A 22,528-nucleotide genomic window follows, 5' to 3' on the forward strand; every position below is an offset into this window, starting at 1 on the left:
GATACAAGTTTAGACTGTGTCTTATGGGGAAGTGAGTGCTTTAGATGGCTATGCTGAATTTCAGCTGTGTACCACACAACTATATTTCTCCTACCTATTGCCATTACAGACTCTACAGCTGCTTTTAAGCTCCTGATACCTGGGAAAGGCATGGGGCGGGCAGGGGGCGGACTACTGCCTTATATATGTTAAACAGAAAGAATCTGGCCAGCTGCAATTTCACATTTCAATTTCTCTCAAATTGTGGCATTACAATGGGTGGAAAGAATACTGTTCTAGGTATTACATGTATTTACTTAGAAATATGTACTATTTGTTACAGAAAATGTTGAGCTCTTATTAATAAGAAAAATAAAAAAGCGGCTATCCCCTGATTTTTTTTAAAGAAAAAAAAACCTATAATGATGAACAGAAACTATGGATTAGCTACTGTGTTACATCTGTTGGGTGCAAAAAAAAAATTAGAGCTGACATTTGGGAAGGTTTGAATGAGACATGAAATCAAGAGGTAGAAAGAATAGTGAGAAAGTCACTTAAATAACCCTACCTTGATTTGCTTTATTCTAAGATGAGACATAGAGAACTTGAACAAGATTCTGTTCATGACCGAAGATTCTGTTACTATACCCAACAGCAATAAGACCTTCCAGTATCTGTTTCCTGCCTGGCCTATCCTGAAGGGCTGAGAATTGGTCACCACCACCATCATTTGTCAATTGCTGGGTGACTAGTGGTAGATCAAAGAATCATAACCCTTTAGATCAGCAAAGATGTGATTTATCTGTCAACCTTGCTAAATTTGGTATCCTCTAGATGTAGTCTTAAACCACCACCACCCCCAATTTTGAGCCAACATAGTTTTATAAATCCTGAAGATGCTCCCTGATAATTCCTTTTTGTCTAAACTTAGCCAATAGAACTAACAGGGTAACAAGTGGATTGGGGCACATGTAGTAAGGAAGCTTCCATTAAGTTCTGATACATGACCCTGTCAGCATTTCACATTCCAATCTTACTTCACATTAGTGCTTGAGAAACTGTATTTCTCAGGAGCCCAAATACTGTGAATTGGATGCTGTTCCAATTCATGCCACAGTAGACATTGTGAGAATTCTGGAGCCCTGGTAACTTCAGTTCTTGGCAATCAGGATGCTGAATGAACTGCCTGATTGTCAGGACTCCAAGTAAACCAGACAGGAAACATGATAAAATGAACTAATTCTACTTTATTAAGTCTACATGAACAGAGTCTTGCAAGTCTGAAAGTACACACTCCTCATTTCCATCTTTAATTGTTTGATCCATTAGGGCAGGTCCTCCCTAATTTTTTTTTCTCTGACAGTTGAAGCACTAAGGGCTCTTGCCTCTTTCATCTGATTATTTCCTAGGCAGCATCTTTTCCTCTCTTTCTCCAAAGTCATCCACACATTCCATTACACTGTTAAACCAGTATAGGGAACTAGATCATACCCAAAGTGCTACTGGTTTAAAATGTTAAGATAACTGGAAGAGATAGAGAGTCAAAATAAAATTAAAAACGACTCTTACGTTACAATTATGTTAATGGTGCAATAAATGTTAATGGTGTTAATGTTAATGGTGCAATAAAACTAACCTGGTTCTAAATGTTGATAAAACAAAGGAGATCACTGTAGATTTTAGAAAGAGCCAGCATAGTCATACTCCACTCAGTATCAAGGATGCAGCTGTAGAGGTGATCAACAGTATTAATTATCTGGGGGTACAGATAACTACAAGTTCTTAAAGAGATGGGAGTACCAGATCATCTTATTTGTCTCTTGAGAAACCTATATGCGGGTCAAGAAGCAACAGTGAGAACTGGACACGGAACCACTGATTGGTTCAAAATTGGGAAAGGAGTCCGGCAAGGCTGTATACTGTCACCCTGCCTATTTAACTTATATGCAGAGCACATCATGAGAAAGGCAGGGCTAGATGAATCAAAAGTTGGAATTAAGATTGCCGGAAGAAATATCAACAACCTAAGATACGCAGATGATACCACTCTAATGGCAGAAAGTGAAGAAGAACTGAAGAGCCTCTTGTTGCGGGTGAAGAAAGAGAGTGCAAAACTTGGGTTGAAACTTAACATTAAGAAAACCAAGATCATGGCATCTGGCCCTCTCAATTCTTGGCAAATAGATGGGGAAGAAATGGAGGTAGTGACAGATTTTGTTTTCCTGGGCTCCAAGATCACTGCAGATGGGGACTGTAGCCAAGAAATTAAAAGACGCTTGCTCCTGGGAAGGAAAGCCATGGCAAATCTAGACAGCACACTAAAAAGCAGAGACATCACCCTGTCAACAAAAGTGCGTATAGTCAAGGCTATGGTCTTCCCAGTTGCAATGTATGGCAGTGAAAGTTGGACCATAAGAAAAGCTGAGCGCCAAAGAATTGAGGCCTTTGAACTATGGTGCTGGAGAAGACTCCTGCGAGTCCCTTGGACTGCAAGGCGATCAAACCGGTCAGTCCTAGAGGAGATCAATCCTGACTGCTCTTTAGAAGGTCAGATCCTGAAGCTAAAACTCAAATACTTTGGCCACCTAATGAGAAGGAAGGACTCACTGGAGAAGAGCCTAATGCTGGGAAAGATCGAGGGCAATAGAAGAAGGGGACGACAGAGAATGAGGTGGCTGGATGGAGTCACTGAAGCAGTAGGCGTGAGCTTAAATGGACTCCAGAAGATAGTAGAAGACAGGAAGGCCTGGAGGAATGTTGTCCATAGGGTCGCGATGGGTCGGACACGACTTCGCAGCTAACAACAACAACAACAACACAGATAACTAACAATATGAATTGGTTTTTCCACACATCATCCTTAGTGAAGCGTGGAAACTAGCGTCTGCATTTCCTGTGTCGGATGAGGAGAGCACACCTTTCTCCTTCTGTCCTGGCCACTTTTTACAGAGGCACGATTGAGAGCATTTTAACAAACTGCATCACTGTCTGGTTTGGTGGCAGCAGTGCCTCAGATAGAAAGTCCCTACAGAGAGTGGTAAGGACAGCTGAGAAGATCATGGGAAGCTCACTTCCTGGTATTCAGAATGCTGCTTATAAGCACTATGTGCTTAGAGCTCAAAGCATTATTAGAGACCCCACACACCCACTGGTAAGCTCACAAGATTTGTTTTTCTCACCATGAACATGAGAACTAAAAAGCTCAAAATAGCTATTCTAATAGCTATTCTAGTTAATTCTTTGTCGGTAAATTCAAAATTTAACTCACCATGCACATATATACATAATCCAAACTGGACTGTGTTGTTTCTCTGTGTCATATAATATATGTGGGTATATGCTTATTTATTTGTTTGTTTGTTTGTTTGTTTGTTTATTTAATATTTATGTGGTGTATATTGGAGATGGTGACCCTTTGAGAGCTCTATGCAATGAAATTTCATTTTAATGTATGCTGATTAGTGTACATTCAAAGTAACAATAAAGTTATTATATTATTCTATTCTATTCTATTCTATTTGGGAATTAATGGCAGACTATTAATATTTCATTTTAATTAACCTTTCCTCCTGTCTTTTCACAACTCTGCAATCTTCCACACTACAATATATACATGACCCACCTAAAAACACAAACTAATTCATCTACTTAAATGTAAAGGAATTCTTAAATTTAGTAGAGGGAGTACAAAAACCGCTTTAGTTGGAGAATACGTCAGTTATGAGAAAACAAGCAGTATAGTTAACATATTAAAGAAGGATCTTCAATTTATATTTATGAATTAATAAAAATGTAAATCTGTATAGATTTTAGTCAAACACAAGAATTTATACAAGCAAGTAGTTTATCTGAAAATTACCATAATTTATTTTCGGATGTTTAGCACAAAAACCTTGAACACTGACATCAATTACTTAGGAGCAATTTCAATGGACAAACTTTAAAGTTGATCCAAACGAGATCCAAACAAGCTTCATGCATATTATCTATTATTATGTAATAGCAGGGCGTTAGACTAGAAGACCTCCAAGGTCCCTTGTAACATCATCATATCATCATCATCATCATCATCATCATTAATATTAATATTATTATTGGTTTTTAAGGGCAAAAAAATAAACTAAACAGAAATCAGAGACACACAAAAACATTTAAATGTCTATAAAAATTGTACCTTATTCAGAGTAAAAGAAAGGAGAAATTACAATTTACGTAATATTATGTATTATGTATTATATACATAATACTTTAGCAGTTTTTTCTGTTTCTTTTTTGTATTTTTAAGCCATAGATAGTGGAGATTTTGGCATTTAGTTCAGAGATTTAAATTCTTACTTACATTGTAAAAAAAATTAATGTACTTAAATTAGCCATATTGGATTTAATTCTCACTAACAGAGATGAAATGATAGAAGGTGTCGAAGCCACAGGAACCTTGGGGGGAAGTGATTATGCAATATTGGAATTCAACATTCTGGAGGCACAAGCAATAGAACACAGCCAAACTAGAGTCTTGGACTTTAAAAGAGCTAATTTCAATAAACTTAGAGAGACCATGGGAAGAATTCCATGGATGAGAATCCTAAAGGGGAAAACAACTCAAGAAGCTTGGGAAATTTTGAAAAGTGAGATAATAAAGGCCCAGTCTAGTACAATACCAACAAAGAAGAAAAATAACAGCAGTGGAGCAGTGGGCTAATGCCTCCTTAAGTAACACCAGCTGCCTGCAATTAGTGCAGGTTCGAGTCCCACCAGGCTCAAGGTTGACTCAGCCTTCCATCCTTCCGAGGTAGGTAAAATGAGGACCCAGATTGTTGGGGGCAATTAAGCTGACTTTGTAATAATGCCGCTTGGGGTGTGTGTGAAAGCCCTAATAAGCAGGCATATACATAGAATGAAGGCTACTGCTAAGCTTGTAAGCCGCCCTGAGTCTTCGGAGAATGGCGGGATATAAATGGAATTAATAAAAAAAAGAAAAAAGAAACCAGCATGGCTGCATAAAGAACTCTCTGATAAATTGAAAGATAAAAAGGACAAGTATAAGAATTAGAAAGAGGGGCACATAACTAAGTCAGAATATCAGCAAATAGCCCGTGCCTGCAAAGATGAAGTGAGGAAAGCTAAGGCTCAAAATGAACTAAGGCTTGCGACCAAAGTAAAAAATAACAAAAAAAGCTTCTTTCAACATATAAAAAACAAGAAAAAAGTTAAGGAAATGATTGGTCCATTAGTGGGGGAAAGTGGCAAGAAGGCGACAAGCAATAGGGAGAAAGCAGAACTATTTAATTCGTTTTTTGCATCTGTCTTTACACAAAGGGAAAAAACAGTCCAACCTACCCAAACCAGTGCCATAAAAAACAGAATAGAAATGCAAGTTAAGATAGGCAAGAAAATGGTAAGTGAGCACCTGTCCAGCCTAGACAAGTTCAAATCACCAGGACCAGATGCTTTGGTAAGGCCACACCTGGAATACTGCATGCAGTTTTGGTCACCACAATGTAAAAAAGATGTCGAGACTCTAGAAAGAGTACAGAGAAGAGCAACCAAGATGATTAGGGGGCTGGAGGCTAAAACATATAGGGAACGGTTGCTGGAATTGGGTATGTATAGTTTAATGAAGAGAAGGGTGAGGGGTGACATGATAGCAGTGTTCCAATAACTCAGGGGCTACCACAAAGAAGAGGGAGTCAAGCTATTCTCCAGAGCACCTGAGAGCAGGACAAGAAGCAACGGATGGAAACTAGTCAAGGAGAGAAGCAACCTAGAACTAAGGAGAAACTTCCTGACAGTTAGAACAATTAACCAGTGGAACAACCTGCCTCCAGAGGTGGTGAATGCTCCAACACTGGAGGTTTTTAAGAAGAGACTGGACAGCCATTTGCCTGAAATGGTATAGGGTTTCCTGACTGAGCAGGGGGTTGGACTAGATGACCTCCAAGGTCCCTTCCAACTTTATATTATTATTATTATTATTATTATTATTATTATTATTATTATTATTATTATTATTATTATTACTATTATTATTATTATTATTATTATTATTATTATTATTATTATTATTATTACTATTATTATTATTATATGAAACAGTACTTTTTATTATTAATTACTAATCAAAATTACACTGAGCATTAACTATAAAATCTTGGTAATTCCTTGTCCACTTATAAATAAGAAATTAATATGTTGCTCCGCAGCGTCACTTGGGTCTTAAATGTGGGCTTGAAGCTTGTCAACCCAGCATTCTAACCACACAAGCCACCATGCTCCAGTTGATCTTTGGATCAAACCACCTTAAAGAAAGAAAGAATCCAAAATAAATGTAGCTTGTCCAGGCACTTAAGAATCTTTTGATCTTTTTTCCATTTTAAATGTAACCTGCCCGAGGTTGCTGTGGAGTCGGGCACCTTCTAGATCAAATAAATAAGTGACAGGAGAAAGCACTTGTTTTCAAAAGCCCAATGCAGAATAAATGATGGAAAAGTAATTACCTATGAATATACTAAAACAGCTCCAACTTTGAGCAACAATGATTATTGAAATGGATTTTTGAAAAGTAGATTAATTAATTTTGATGCAATGAACATGAATTTGGGCAAACTCCAGGAGACAGTGGAGAATGGGGGAGCCTGTTTGGACATGACTTAGTGACTGAACAACAACAAAAGCTTAATTTAGAAGCACTGCATCTCCATCTTTATCAATAATTTGATTTATTGAGTAATATGGCCTTCAGAAAGGAAATATATACATGTATATACATAACTAACTGTCAATGTCCAATATTGATAACATTCACTGAATTGTTGGATGTCTAACTAAACAGACTCATCACATTGCTAGGTCAGTGAATTGTCTTAAATGGTGGCAAGGAATATAACAAAACAAATGAAGGCAGAGCCAGAACTAAAAGACAGAACAAGTGTTGGTGCCTCAAAATGTTGCTAAGCTATATGAATACTTGCATGAGTAACTGTGTTTCAATGCTCTGCATGCTTCAGTTATAGGTTCCTCAGGGGCAAAAACATAGCCAGTTAGAGTAATTCAATAAAGCATTAAGCCCTGGGCATAGAAATGTCTGATGCAAGGTTTTCTTCATCACTCAGTAGAGAAACCAATTGGTATTTATGCGGTACTGAAACTCTGTCAATAAACAGACTAGATTTTTTAAAAAGCAATTTGTTGTATAATCATTTCACCTTTAACACCGGCAGAAAGTGTGACTATTGCTAAGGATTTGCATACTGTCCTGTTATTATGAACCAATCAAGATGTAAATTATAGTTTAGCCATCTCCAACATTAAACAATACTTTTCCTTCAAATATGTGGAACTCTTCTCTCTTGAACTGATTTCTAAAAGTTGACAATGTACAAAAAATTTTTTTTGTAGAAATGTGATCATCCCTGATTTTAAAGTTTGGGTAGAAATGCTGGTTGGTATAATGACCCTTTTCTCCTACCTTCTATATACAAAACACAACTAAAATTCTCCAGCATTAGCTTATTTTGATTTGGGGGAGGAGGGACCTATTATGTATTATGCTATTTCAATCACCACAGGCAACTTTTTTTTCAAACTGCCCCACTGTTTTCAACAGGCACCAATTAAGATTCTGGGGTCAAAGAGTTAATTACATATTCTTACCCACTATGTAGAATTTTCTGATTATTAAACAAGGTTGGATTAAGATGAAAAAGTACTGACACAAATGTTAATATATGCCCCTCCTCAAGAAGATTTATTATAATAACATGCCGAAATCTACATTTTCTTCCCCCCAAGTAGTTTGAGACAAAATCTTAGAGGAAACACTAAAATAAACACTTTAAAGGGATCCAGGTATCTGATTAATGGAGATAGTTTTCTTGGTCTTGAAAACAGCTCTAATCAAGTCAGAAAGAAACAGTGGGATATTCTCCTTATCAGATTTTAGTAAATTTATATGGTCAATAGGAGGCAAATTATTTTCAGACCTAACGAGGAGCTGTGGTATGTCTAAATAATGTTGCTGATAAATTTTAATTCATGTGAATCAGAACAATATGCAGGGCAGATATATCAAACCCTATTGTGCTTGTAGTGGGGTTATTTATTTCATTTTTCCAATGCCATTTTTGCCCTTTTATATCACCTTCAACATTTTTGGAAATTACATAGCACAGAAATCAACCCCCAATTGTATTACTCACACTCACACTCCACTTCATATTTCTTATCTATAGTTTTTAAAAAATGAACTCTAGCACAGTAATAGTATCCTGTTTTAGAAATGTTGCAAACATAGAGTTCTCATATAACTGGACTTTCCTCCTTTTCCCTCTTCTTCCCCTGCTCTGCCCATCAAATCATCATTATGTTTTTTTTGTCTCCCATCCTGCCAGAGTTGTTTTGAGATAGGAGAGAGTACCTAACTGGAAATAATAATAATAATAATAATAATAATAATAATAATAATAATAATAATAATAATAATAATAATAATAATGTTGGAAGGGACCTTGGAGGTCATCTAGTCCAACCCCCTGCTCAGGCAGGAAACCTTATACCATTTCAGGCAAATGGCTGTCCAGTCTCTTCTTAAAAACCTCCAGTGTTGGAGCATTCACCACTTCTGGAGGCAGGTTGTTCCACTGGTTAATTGTTCTAACTGTCAGAAAGTTTCTCCTTAGTTCTAGGTTGCTTCTCTCCTTGACCAGTTTCCATCCGTTGCTTCTTGTCCTGCTTTCAGGTGCTTTGGAGAATAGCTTGACTCCCTCTTCTTTGTGGTAGCCCCTGAGATATTGGAACACTGCTATTATGTCACCCCTCACCCTTCTCTTCATTAAACTACACATACCCAATTCCTGCAACCGTTCTCTATATGTTTTAGCCTCCAGCCCCCTAATCATCTTTGTTGTTCTTCTCTGTACTCTTTCTAGAGTCTCGACATCTTTTTTACATCGTGGTGACCAAAACTGGATGCAGTATTCCAGGTGTGGCCTTACCAAAGCATTGTAAAGTGGTATTAGTACTTCACTTGATCTTGATTCTATCCCTCTGTTAATGCAGCCTAGCACTGTGTTGGCTTTTTTGGCAGCTGCAGCACACTGCTGGCTCATATTGAAGTGATTGTCTACTAAGACTCCGAGATCCCTCTCACAGTTACTACTATTGAGCAAGGTACCACCTATACTATACCTATGCATTTGATTTTTCCTGCCTAAATGTAGAATCTTACTTTTTTCACCATTGAATTTCATTTTGTTAGACAGTGCCCAGTGTTCGAGTCTGTCCAGATCCTTCTGTATCTTAAGCCTGTCTTCTGGAGTATTGGCTATTCCTGCCAGCTTGGTGTTGTCTGCAAATTTGATGAGTTCCCCATCTATCCCCTCATCTAAATCATTAATGAAGATATTGAAGAGCACCGGGCCCAGAACAGAGCCCTGGGGCACCCCACTACACACTTCCTTCCATGTAGATGCGGTTCCATTGAGGACCACATGCTGAGTACGGCCTGCCAGCCAGCTACGAATCCATCTGGTGGTAATGCTATCTAACCCACATTTTTCTATCTTATCAAGTAGTAGGTTGTGATCTACTTTATCAAATGCCTTACTGAAGTCCAAGTAAATTATATCTACAGCATTCCTCTGGTCCACTAGTTTTGTCACTTGGTCAAAGAATGTAATAAGATTTGTCTGGCATGATCTGTTTTTGACAAACCCATGTTGACTTTTAGTGATGACTTTGTTTGCATCAAGGTGTTCGCTGATTTGTTGTTTATCTTTTCCAGAATCTTCCCAGGTATTGAGGTCAGGCTGATAGGTCTGTGGTTTCCTGGATCTATTTTTTTTTCCTTTTTTGAAGATGGGAACTACATCAGCTCTCTTCCAGTCCTCTGGTAGATCCCCAGTGCTCCAGGATCTTTGAAAAATATAGTTCAGTGGTTCTGAGATCACGTCTGCCAGTTCCTTGAGAACCTTGGGGTGTAATCCATCTGGTCCTGGTGATTTGAACTCGTCTAGGCTGGACAGGTGCTCACTTACCATTTTCTTGCCTATCTTAACTTGCATTTCTATTCTGTTTTTTATGGCACTGGTTTTGGTAGGTTGGACTGTTTTTTCCCTTTGTGTAAAGACAGATGCAAAAAATGAATTAAATAGTTCTGCTTTCTCCCTATTGCTTGTCACCTTCTTGCCACTTTCACCCACTAATGGACCAATCATTTCCTTAACTTTTTTCTTGTTTTCTATATGTTGAAAGAAGCATTTTTTGTTATTTTTGACTTTGGTCGCAAGCCTTAGTTCATTTTGAGCCTTAGCTTTCCTCACTTCATCTTTGCAGGCACGGGCTATTTGCTGATATTCTGACTTAGTTATGTGCCCCTCTTTCCAATTCTTATACTTGTCCTTTTTATCTTTCAATTTATCAGAGGGTTCTTTATGCAGCCATGCTGGTTTCTTTTGAGAGCTGTTATTTTTCTTCTTTGTTGGTATTGTACTAGACTGGGCCTTTATTATCTCACTTTTCAAAATTTCCCAAGCTTCTTGAGTTGTTTTCCCCTTTAGGATTCTCATCAATGGAATTCTTCCCATGGTACCTCTAAGTTTATTGAAATTAGCTCTTTTAAAGTCCAAGACTCTAGTTTGGCTGTGTTCTATTGCTTGTGCCTCCAGAATGTTGAATTCCAATATTGCATGATCACTTCCCCCCAAGGTTCCTGTGGCTTCGACACCTTCTATCATTTCATCTCTGTTTGTGAGAATTAAATCCAATATGGCTAATCCCCTAGTTCCCTTCTCTACTTTTTGGGAGAGAAAGTTGTCTGCTAGGTTTGACAGGAATCTGTTTGATCTTCCACTTGGTGCAGAGTTTGTCTCCCAGTTGATATCAGGGTAATTAAAGTCCCCCATTACTATTGTGATGTGTTTCTTACATACCTTAGTTAGCTGACTAGCAAAAAGTTCATCTATTTCCTCTGCTTGGTTGGGCGGCCTATAGTATACACCTATGGCAATGTCATTTTTTTTCCCTTTTATATTGACCCAAATGCTTTCAAGTTTACATTTTTCGTCATTGTTATGCTCTATTTCTGTAGAGATAAAGTTATTTCTTATATAGAGAGCAACTCCTCCTCCTCTTTTGTTTAGTCTGTTTCTTTTAAATAGTTTAAATCCCTCTAGCTGTGTGTTCCATTTGTAGGTTTCGTCCCACCATGTTTCCGTAATGGCAACAATATCATATCTGCCCTCATTTACCTGAATTTCTAATTCACCCTGCTTACTGTTCATACTCTGTGCATTGGTGTATAGATATTTGAGTCCTTTATGACTGACCCTGTTAAGTTCCTGCCCCAAGCTCTGGAAATCATTCTGCACAGAGAGTACATCTTTTTGGGACAGATCATTAGTGCCAAGATGTACAATAGCCTCCACATCACAGTCCTTGCTGGCATTCTTGATTATTGTAGAAATACGATTCTTGTCCCTACTAGCAGTAGCACATAATTCATAATATTTCACAAGTTTCTTTGATAGATTTATATTGATTACTTCATTATCTGTGAATGTGTGTATTCACATATGTGCATGTGAAGCACATACAAGCATACAATATGCCTCTCTGTCAGGACCCACCCCAAACCACGTCTTAGGAAGACAAAAACTCTTGGAGTCAGGATTTTAGTCCAAAAGAAATCTTTACTATGACGTGCTCGGTTGTAGGAAATGAGACAGGGCTTAATATTTCCACGATGTAAACCCTTATAAAGAGTTCCCGGTTTAACCCCCCTTAATCCCCATTTGGTCAGTCCCCCCCCATCCTTCCTCTCGTATCATCCATCTCGTGGGAAAGAGGAAGTTAGGACCCTTTTGTTTATTGCTGACAAAACCCAGATGCTAACCCCCCCTTTTGTTTCCCCAGTTCAAAAGGCTTCTCCTTTCCTTTGAAATGCCTATTGCCGGTTCAATACACATCTATCCTCTTCTCTTCGGGAGATGACAGAATCCATGGGATATGTTTGAAACATTCCATTTATGAATATGATATAAATGGATTCTGACAGTCCGCTCTCCTTAGAAGAAAGGTGTGTCCATCTGTAGGGGGAGAAAAGAAAAGAGAAGAAAAAATAACATGTGTAAATGTTAACTCGGTTTGTTTGGATATTCTGTATGAAATCTCTTAAGCAGCTTTGGTGCTTTAACGTGGTGTTTGCTGACCCATTCATTTTCTGAGGAGGGGAGGTGTTTCCAAGCCACTAGATATTGAGTTGTTCCATGATGTCTCCTGGAATCCAGAATTTCCTTCACCTCGAAATGTTGTTCTCCTTCCACCATGATGGGAGGTGGTGGTGGTGGAATTTTTGTTCGTAGGGGAGATTGTTGTTCTCTCTTTATTAGACTGCAGTGAAAGATTGGGTGTATTCGTCTAAGATTTTTAGGTAGTTCTAATTCAACTGTTACTGGGTTTATGATTCTTTTAATTGGAAAAGGTCCAATGTATTTTGGTCCTAGTTTTTTACAGGGTTGGAGAGACTTAAGGTATTTTGTAGACAGATATACCATCTCTCCCACCTTGAACGGTGTGGGATCAGATCTTTTCTTGTCTGCCTGTGTCTTGTGTGCTAATCTAGCCTCTGTTAATGCTTTTCTGACAATAGGCCAGGTGTATTGTAACTGAGCAATCCATTCCTTTAGTTCTGGAATTACCGGTTCTTTTGGGGTTAGGTCAGGTATGGGGTTGAAGCTCTGGCCTGTGGCTACTTGAAAAGGAGTGTAACCTGTGCTGGAGTGAATTGCGTTGTTATATGCCACTTCTGCGAAAGGCAGCAGGTCTGTCCAATTGTTCTGCTGAAAATGTACATAACATCTTAAATATTGTCCAAGTACAGAGTTAGCCCTTTCAGATTGACCATTACCCTGAGGGTGATGACTAGATGTCAGTCCTTGGGTGGTTCCTAACAGAGATAAAAATTCCTTCCAGAATGCTGAGGTAAATTGCACCCCCCTGTCAGATATGATGCGTAGTGGTGCTCCATGCAATCTGTAAATATGTTGTACAAAAAGTTTTGCTAATGTTTTTGCAGTAGGAATTTTTGGGCAAGGTATGAAATGGACTTGCTTAGAGAACAGATCAGTAACAGTCCAGATAACGGTGTTTCCGTTGCTTTCTGGTAGTTCCACAATAAAATCCATGGCTATTTCTTTCCATGGGGCTGAGGGATTCGCCACTGGTTGTAACAGTCCTGGCGATTTCCCTTGTAACCTCTTGGCCATTGCGCAAATTTGACAGCTACCCACATAGCTTTCTATGTCCTTTTTCATAGATGGCCACCAAAATTGCCTTTTAGTTAAGTGTAAGGTTTTTACAAAGCCAAAGTGTCCTGCTGATTTTGTATCATGGCACAGTTGCATGAAATTGATTCTCTGTGTGGCAGGTATATATAGCTTCTCCCCCACCCACGGCAGTCCATCTTTAATTGTGCACACATGTTTATTTTTCTGGAACCATTCATCACTTTCCAAAGATTTCCTGAATTCTATTCCAGTTTGGCTATCTACCTTCGGTTTCATTTTTTCTTGTGCCCTGGTGGTGACTGGTGCTGCCAGTTGTTGTTCCGGTACAAGTGGTTTAAAGTCAGTAACTCTTGTGCTGTTATATTGGGGCATGCGGGATAATGCATCTGCCAGGAAGTTCTTTCCCCCCGGTAAGTGTTTGAGAGTGAAATTGAATCGGTGAAAGTGTTGGGACCAGCGGGCTTGCTTAGGAGTGAGCTTCCTGGGCGTTTTTAGTGCTTCTAAATTTTTGTGGTCAGTCCAGACTTGGAAAGGTATTTTATTTCCTTCCAAAAATTGACGCCAAGTTAATAATGACCACCTTAATGAGAATGCTTCCTTCTCCCATATTGGCCATCGTTGTTCAGTTTCTGTAAGTTTCCTGGATGTATATGCGCAAGGTTGCAACGCCCCCTCATCATTTTCTTGTAGTAATACGGCTCCGACTGCTACGTCGCTCGCATCTGCCTGTATTACAAAAGGTTTGTTGGGATCTGGGTGTTTAAGTACAGGTTCCGCAGAAAAGAGTCTCTTTAGCCTCTCAAATGCTGCTTGACATTCCATTGACCATTTCAGAGGCTGGCTGGGCTTCACGGGTGACCCCCCCTTCGTTTTCAACAAATTTGTGAGGGGCATGGCTATTTGGCCGAATGCAGGGATGAATTGGCGGTAGAAATTTGCAAACCCCAGGAAACTTTGCAATTGCTTCCGTGTGCGGGGGGGTGCCCACTCTAGTACTGCCCTGACCTTCTCTGGGTCCATTTCGATGCCCTCTGGGGATATGCGATATCCCAGGTAGTCGATTCTTTCCTTATGAAATTCACACTTCGATAATTTAGCATATAAATGGGCAGCTCGCAATTTCTTCAGGACTGCTCTGACTAGTTTGATATGTTCCTCTTTGGTTTTTGTGAAGATAAGGATGTCATCGAGGTAAACCAGGACCCCCTTATATAGGTGCTCTCTCAGTACGTCATTAATTAATTGCATAAAGACTGCGGGGGCCCCTTGCAGTCCAAATGGCAGTACTTTGAATTGATAGCACCCCATTGGGCAGTTGAATGCAGTTTTCCATTCGTCTCCTTCCTTAATCCTAATACGGTAGTATGCTTCCCTCAGGTCTAGTTTGGTAAAAATCTTTCCTTTCGATAGGTGGGATAGCATATCCTTCATTAGGGGAAGGGGGTATAGATTACATTCACTAATTGTATTTAGGTTCCGGTAATCTACAACCAAACGAAAGGAACCATCCTTCTTCTCCCTGAACAGAACCGGGGCGGCTACTTTGGGTTTGGCGGGCTCAATAAATCCTCTTTCTAAGTTTTTCTTTATGAATCTTTCCATTTCTGCCATTTCCCTTGGGCTCATGGCATACATCCTGGGTTTTGGGAGTTTTGCCCCAGGTTTGAATTCTATGGTGCAGTCTGTGGGGCGGTGGGGGGGGAGCTCATCTGCTCTTTCCTCACTGAAAACCTCAGCCAGGTCCCTGTATTCCTCCGGTATCTCTGTTAGCCCCTTCTCTTCCCCCACTGCTGCTTTTTCCTCCCTCTGGGTTGGGGGGGTGTTTGGGGGTTTTACGTTTTCCTGTTCCCCTTTTGGGAAGTTGAGTTCTGCAGTCCTCCAGTTTATCCCGGGGTTCCATTTCTTCAGCCATTCCAGTCCTAAAATCATTGGGCATGCCATGCCTGGGGCCACTATAAATGTTATGTCTTCCTCATGGGACCCCAGGGACATATGGAGTGGTAGAGTGGCTAGGGTAGCTGGTCCCCCCCCTGCTATAGACCCGTCTAATTGACTGAAGGAGATTGGTTGTTTTAGCCTCCTCACTGGGATGCTCAGTTCCTCCACCAGTGTTGGGCTGATGAGGCAGCGGATGCAGCCAGAGTCTATCAAAGCTTTTATTTCATTGGCTTTTGGTGCAGAGGAAGCTAATATAGTTACTGTCTTAAGTATGGGTGGAAGAGGTCCACTTACCAAAGGTTCTCCCTCTGAGCTGTCTTCCGAGGTGTCCACCGCCCCTGCAGTGTAGGCCGGAGTCCAATCCCAGGTTTTGGCAGAAATTGTGGACTCTACAGCTTCTGTCCCCTTCATGGAAGATTCTTTTGGGTTGCCTTGAGACTTCCCCAGCTTTTTGGAAGATGGTGCCTCTGTTTTGCGTGGAGGGGCTTTCGAACGACATTCTGCAGCACGGTGGCCCTCTCTCCCGCAATTGAAACATCCCTTTGATTTTTTAGCCGTGGCCGGTGGGTTTTCCCCCTCACGTGTTTGCTCGAGTGGCGGGCGGCCCCATGGTTTTCCTCTGCGTTGTCTTTTCAATAGGTCTATTTCCACTTCCTCTGCCAGGACATACCAGTCATCGAGATGGTAGGGGTCTCCCCGAGGCAGGCAAGCGTCATACAGGTCGTAGTTTAGACCGTCTTTGAAATGGCTGAGGAGGATGTCTTCTGGCCAGTTCAGCTTGCTGGCGATGGCTCGGAATTCTTGGGTATATTCGGCCACTGTTCTCCTGCCCTGCCTCACCGTCTTGATTCTCTCCCGGGCCTTCCGGTCAGCCAAAGGGTCCTCAAATCGTCGCCTCAAGGATGACATGAATCGGTTGAAGTCGTTGAGTTCTGGGGCGTTGGAGTCATGCAGGTTCACCACCCAGTCTGCGGCCGTCCCGTCCAGGGCAGATTGCACAATTCGGATGCGTGTTTTGTCACTGGGGATGTCCCGTCCGTACTCTTCCATGTAGCTGAGGACTTGGGTTAGGAAAAATCCCAGTCGTGATGGCTCCCCCTTGAATTTTGCTTCCAGGGGTGGGAATCTTTGGCTGGATCGTTGTCTGCGCCGCGGAGTGTATCGCTCCTCATCTCGATCCCCATCTGTGGGTCTGGGGGGGGTGGGTACCGCTGAGTCAGCGGCTCCTGTTCCATTGGACAGCCCTGGGGTTTCAGGTGTTGGGTCCCTTCCGTTACCCCTCCAGTTGCGACCCCAGGTGTTGTGGTTTCCAGCTCTCTCCTCCCTTAGTGAGCTCAGGGTTGTTTTCATCAAGTCAATAGCTTTTTCCAGAATCCGCTCTTCCTCACTGGCGTGCAGGGAGTTCTCCATCTCTTGTTTCCATTCCGGTTGGTGGTCGCTCCGTCTCAGGGTCACTTCTCTCGAAGCCTTTTTCCACTCACTTTTCCTTCCAACGCCCATCGACCACCGGGGTTTTTGTTCGTGCTGCTCCGCCGTTTCTTCCCAGGAGGAATATGATGCCTCAGTTTCCCAATGTTTCTGGGAGTTCGGCTGGGGGGAAGGCTCCTTCTCCGTGGGGCTTTCTTCCCTTCTTGCTTCATCGTCAGATATCATATTTATTTGCAAAGTCCCCCGGTAAGGTTCTTCTTCCCAGGTTGACTTTCGTTGCAAGCCCTGTCTAATGTCAGGACCCACCCCAAACCACGTCTTAGGAAGACAAAAACTCTTGGAGTCAGGATTTTAGTCCAAAAGAAATCTTTACTATGACGTGCTCGGTTGTAGGAAATGAGACAGGGCTTAATATTTCCACGATGTAAACCCTTATAAAGAGTTCCCGGTTTAACCCCCCTTAATCCCCATTTGGTCAGTCCCCCCCCATCCTTCCTCTCGTATCATCCATCTCGTGGGAAAGAGGAAGTTAGGACCCTTTTGTTTATTGCTGACAAAACCCAGATGCTAACCCCCCCTTTTGTTTCCCCAGTTCAAAAGGCTTCTCCTTTCCTTTGAAATGCCTATTGCCGGTTCAATACACATCTATCCTCTTCTCTTCGGGAGATGACAGAATCCATGGGATATGTTTGAAACATTCCATTTATGAATATGATATAAATGGATTCTGACACTCTCTTCGCTGTTTTAAATTGAAAATCTAGTCTCTTTCATAAGAAGAAACTAAAGAATTTCTGGATTTTGGCATTTGTGCATAATCCTTGCAATTCTAACCTTTAAGCAAACAATCAACACTATACACGTGGTCCTCAACCTATGACCACAATTGAGCCCAAAATTTCTGTTACTAAGTGAAACATTTGTTAAGTGAGTTTTGCCCCATTTTAGAACTTTTCTTGGCACAGTTGTTAAATGAATCACTGCAGTTAATAAGTTAGTAACATGGTTGTTAAGTGAATCTGATTTCACGATTGACTTTACTTGTCAAAATGTGATCATATGACTTCTGGACACTACAACTGTCATAAATATGAGTCAGTTGCCAAGCATCTGAATTTTGATCATGTGACCATGGGGATGCTGAATGATTGTAAGTATGAAAAACAGTCATAAATCATTTCTTCTTTTCAATGGTGGTGTAACTTTGAACAGTCAAACCATTGTAAGTCAAGAACTACCTGTACAAGCTAAAAGCATCAACTATTCAATCCTGCTGTGGGTATTCAAATACAGTGTAATGTTCAAAAATCTCAAACTCAGTGTGGCATTGTTTTTATGACACAGTTTGAAAGATCACTTTGCTAGGGATTTTTTTAGCTTTTTTGTTGTCTTTTTTTGATACAGTATATGTAAACATTACTAATGGCCGCAACCCTTACATTTTGGTAACAAAGGGAAATATATACTATTCCAGTGTGGTTTTTTGCATCCTAGTAGGAAACTGATTTTTTAAAAGTATATTTTTAAAAGTTTTTTTTTCTTTTTTCTTTTCACTGTTCAGAGTCCACTTGGACTGAAGAGGGTTTGATATGTTAATAAAGGGGAGACAGATACAAAAGGATGCAAAACATTTATTATATTACTCTTCCAGGGAATATCTTTGAATACCAGAATGTTCTCCCTGAACCTCCCAATATTTTGATTATATGCCATATTATCCTTCCCATCCCCCCCAAATCCTGTTACTCTGACCTAAACTCCAGTTAGAATGAGGAATTACCAGTAAACTAGGCTATTTTAAAGATAGATTATTTTAAACCAAGCCTTTACCATCTGTTCTTCTCTCTAATTATAAATGCAAAAAGAACATATTTCACAATTACTTCAGTTAAAAGAAAGATATACATGATTTAAATGAATATATGTGTTATTGCCCAATGCAGCAGGCATCTGTGATGTTTTCTTTATAATTTATGCTATGATCAACAAGAAAACTGCTCACCCCTGATTAACAGACTCGGTGCTATACTAAACTTTCTCCTTGGCAAACAGATAATTTTAATTAGAACTTTCTACTGTTAAGATATAATTATATTATAACTGGAATTAAGCATTACTTTGAACACAGGGTTGTCACCAGTTAGATATGTAGCATCTGATAGCAGCTAAAGTAATAATAGTAGTACTTTTATTTATCATGCTTCTGTAAATGTAGTATAGGATAAAAACAGCAATTAATATGTAACATACTATAAAAATTATATAAATAATATAATAATCATAGGGTAAAAAACTTCAAGATTAAAAGCCTAGTAACGTTAATCTCTGCACATATATTTATTTCTAATTTTAATTGTTAATAGCTTTGCAGAGGCCCCAGGGAAAAAGATTTTTTTTAAAACATAAAGTTTAAGCACTCTGCCTCTAAACATAATTCTGATGAGTCAATTTCAAAGAACTGGTGCCTGCTTTTGGGGGAAAAACACTCTAATCTGTTGTGGCTATTCTAATTTGTGGGAAAACCAATTGGCTCTATCTTACCTACACACACATAAGATGGATTTGGCCATACACAGAGCACAATCTGTCAGCAAATAGTGTAATGAGTAGAAATAAAAAGTGGTTGCAGTGAAATAAGGAAAGTTCAGAATAGTCTGGATAACAGTGTTTTAACTCTTGCAAAGACAAGGCCATACTGTGCAGGCCATATTAAAAAAGTTGTCTTCATGTTGCTTGATGAAAGTTTTGTTTGAGTGTATTTTTAATGTGGTAGGCCTGTGTTCATTGTCTTGGGGCTCACGGGGATGAAAAAGCAGTCTAAATTGTTTTCATAAAAATAAATAAATAAACAAACAAACAAACTGTTCTTGCAAATAACAATCATCTATGAAGGATATATCACTATAAAATGCAAATCTAGATGCTTGATAATTCCTTTTAAATGAAATCCAACTGAACTAGAAAGACCTCTCAAACTTCTTCTGCACCATAAACAACTATATTATAACTGCATCTTGGTAAGAATTAGCTTTGGCCATTCAAGATAGGTACTATTGCTTTACCGTTGTTAAAGTGCAATGTTAGCAAAATACAGTTTCTACATGAACAGAATTCAGCACTCCTAATTACTCCTAAAAACTCTCACCTTACAATTTCCTTCTATCATTTTGCCAATTCCAGTGAGGAAATTAAAAGAAATTAAATTGTGTTTGTGCAGGGACATCTCTGGGGAGGGGGGAGTCAAGAAAGTCAGGATCATAGCCATAAGTATGTGACTGAATCACTGTCCCCTTTTCACATGTATGTGAATGAGGTGGTGCTTTGATCATGTAATTGAAGTCATCATCTTGACTTTTGTTATCTTCTCTGTTGACCCTTCTCTGTGTGTGCATCTGTGTATATTTCCCCAAAAACATACAGTGAAGAAATCAAAGGATGAGTAGGAAGACTGAAATAAAAGAATGCAGAATGCCTAAAGTATAACTTAATAATTATAAAAGGAAATATATTTAAATAACACCTGTAAGTGCAGCAATATGTTGAATAGAATACAGTATTAATATGAGAAATCATGATTTGTGGTCTAAAGACCACCCAGTGTTACATGTAAAGAAAATGCTGCTCTAAAATATGTTTTTGGACTTTAGCTCTTTTCTTTCAAAATAAAAGTACATATCCCACTGAAATAACATTTAAACCAATTTTTCCTAAACTCTCGCATTTTCATTCCTGTTTTGAAAGAAGTGGCATTTCAACCTGTCCTCAAAGACACATTGCTGGATCCAAGAAAATGGGACTATTTTCATCCAGTCTCCAACATTTCCTTTTTGGGATTCAGGCCAGGTTATTGTAGTGAAGTAACAGTTTCTGAAGTTATTGGTGACCACCAGCAGGCTTGGGCAGGACAGGGTGTTTATTCTGGTTTTGATCTTTCAACAGCTTTTCATACCAATGCTTGTGGACTGGGTAGGGGTTTGTGAGTGGAGGTTTGTGAGATGGGATCCAGTTACTGTTGGTGGAAATAGATATAGGCCTGGAGGCTGTAGAAATCTTGATTAGGAAAAAGAAGCTTCAACTTAATGCTAATAAGATTGAATGCTTGTGGGTTTTAGGGTCCCCAGATACAGAGTTTTCCTATCTGACTCTGAATGGAATAGTACTCCCCCATGCAAAGCTGGCACACAATTTGGGGTTTTCTTGGACTTGTGGCTGCTGTTTGAGAAGTAGATGGCAAGAAGAGGTTTACATAAATCCATCTCGTGTGTCAATTTTGCCCATTCCTAAATCAAGAGATTCTACTCATAGGTCCTTAATGCTTAATGATTGAACTACTGCAATACACTCTAGATAGGATTATTTTAAAGAACATAGCAATGGCAACATATACAGCTCCATAGTGCTTTACAGCACTCTCTGAGCGATTTATAACATCAGCATATTGCCCCCAGAGATCTAGGTCCTCTTTTTACCAATCTCGAAAGGATGGAAGGCTGAGTCACCCTTAAGCTGATTATGATCTAACTGCTGGCTGTGGGCAGAGTTAGCCTGCAATACTGCATTCCAATCACTGTGTCACCCCATGTATTCAGAAACTGCAGAAATATAGCAGGTGTAATTAGGGATGCAGCATAGTATGCCCATGTAACATTAGTGCTTCATGAGTTGCACCGACTCCTAATAGGGTTCAATTCAAGCAGCTGAATTCAAAGTATTACTTATATCCTATGAAGACCTGAATAGCACAGGACTGGGTTACTTGTTATTTGGTAGGCTGGGATGCTTTGGGTCTATCTGTGACACAAGAAAGGGACTAGTAAAAGGACCTTGACTGTAGGAGTACCTGCCTTATAGAATAACATATCTCCTGAGAGTCAGATGACCTCCAACCATGATAGCTTTCTGGAAGGCCTAGCTTTTTGCTGAGGTGCTAAGGCCAAGATGAATGAAGCCTGATATACATTGCAATGAACCACAAGAAGTTTATTACAAGCCTCATTTGCATTATGTTATTGTTTATTATACTGTGCTATTTTATGTTGTATGTGTTGTTAGCTACCCAGTCATTAGATTATGATGGTGCAGCAATATAATTTCTACAGCTACCTACCGAGTTAAACAAATAAAACACTTTTTGACAGAGTGCTGTTCAATATCCCTCCCTTCCTGCTCATTATGTCATTGTACATGGATCTAAATTGTTTGATATATTCTTACTTTTGCAATCGAAACCAAGAAGATTATGATTTGCAGGGAAAGTCTATAGCAAGGGTAAAACTGCTGTTTGAAAGTTGTCTGATGTTTCATGCAAAGCGAACACAGAGAAGTCAACTAGAGGGATCAGTTTTAATTTATATGCTAGGTTTTACCAGGATTAAGGTTTTAATAATATGATGACCGGCTATAGTTTGAAACTCTTGGATGACTTTAAATTCCAGATGGCAGTAGGTATCTAAGTGAAAAGCTTTCACTAAGTTGATATGCTGTAACAGGATAAATTGCTACTGAACTGTATGATTTCCAGAGTCCTTATTCACATTTGATAATGCCCTTTGATAAATGCAGTCACATTACTTATCTTCTTTTCAACAATTTCAAAATACAGTTACTACTTTTCTATGTGAGGTATATAATAATATACGTATTCCTTCTTTAAAGATGAATTGCACCTCTTTCAAATGTGCTTTATTCACACGGCAATATTAGAATCTTGTTTCCATCTTTATTCTAAAAAAAGGTGTAGATTGATTTTTAAAAAAAGATCTGTAAGTTAATGTGGAGTGAGGTTTTGTGAGGGAGGAATAAATGGCTGCCATGTGCAATTAAAATTTCCTGTTGTGGGAGTTAGATATTAAAGCACTGACCTTTCAGAGGATGCCTGTTCATGCTGAACATGTATGATTGAA

General features: G+C 39.5%; 1 protein-coding gene across 5 annotated transcripts in view; it reads right to left on the reverse strand.

Moving 5' to 3' along the window:
* The window catches only part of NPAS3 (neuronal PAS domain protein 3), a gene marked incomplete at both ends in the record, with an annotated part of 777,262 nt that overhangs the window by 238,193 nt on the left and 516,541 nt on the right, over positions 1-22,528 (reverse strand). The gene's annotated exons all lie outside the window — the stretch shown is intronic.

This window comes from Vipera ursinii (genome assembly GCF_947247035.1).
Source record: "Vipera ursinii genome assembly, chromosome: 1".
In the NCBI taxonomy this organism is placed as follows: Eukaryota; Metazoa; Chordata; class Lepidosauria; order Squamata; family Viperidae; genus Vipera; species Vipera ursinii.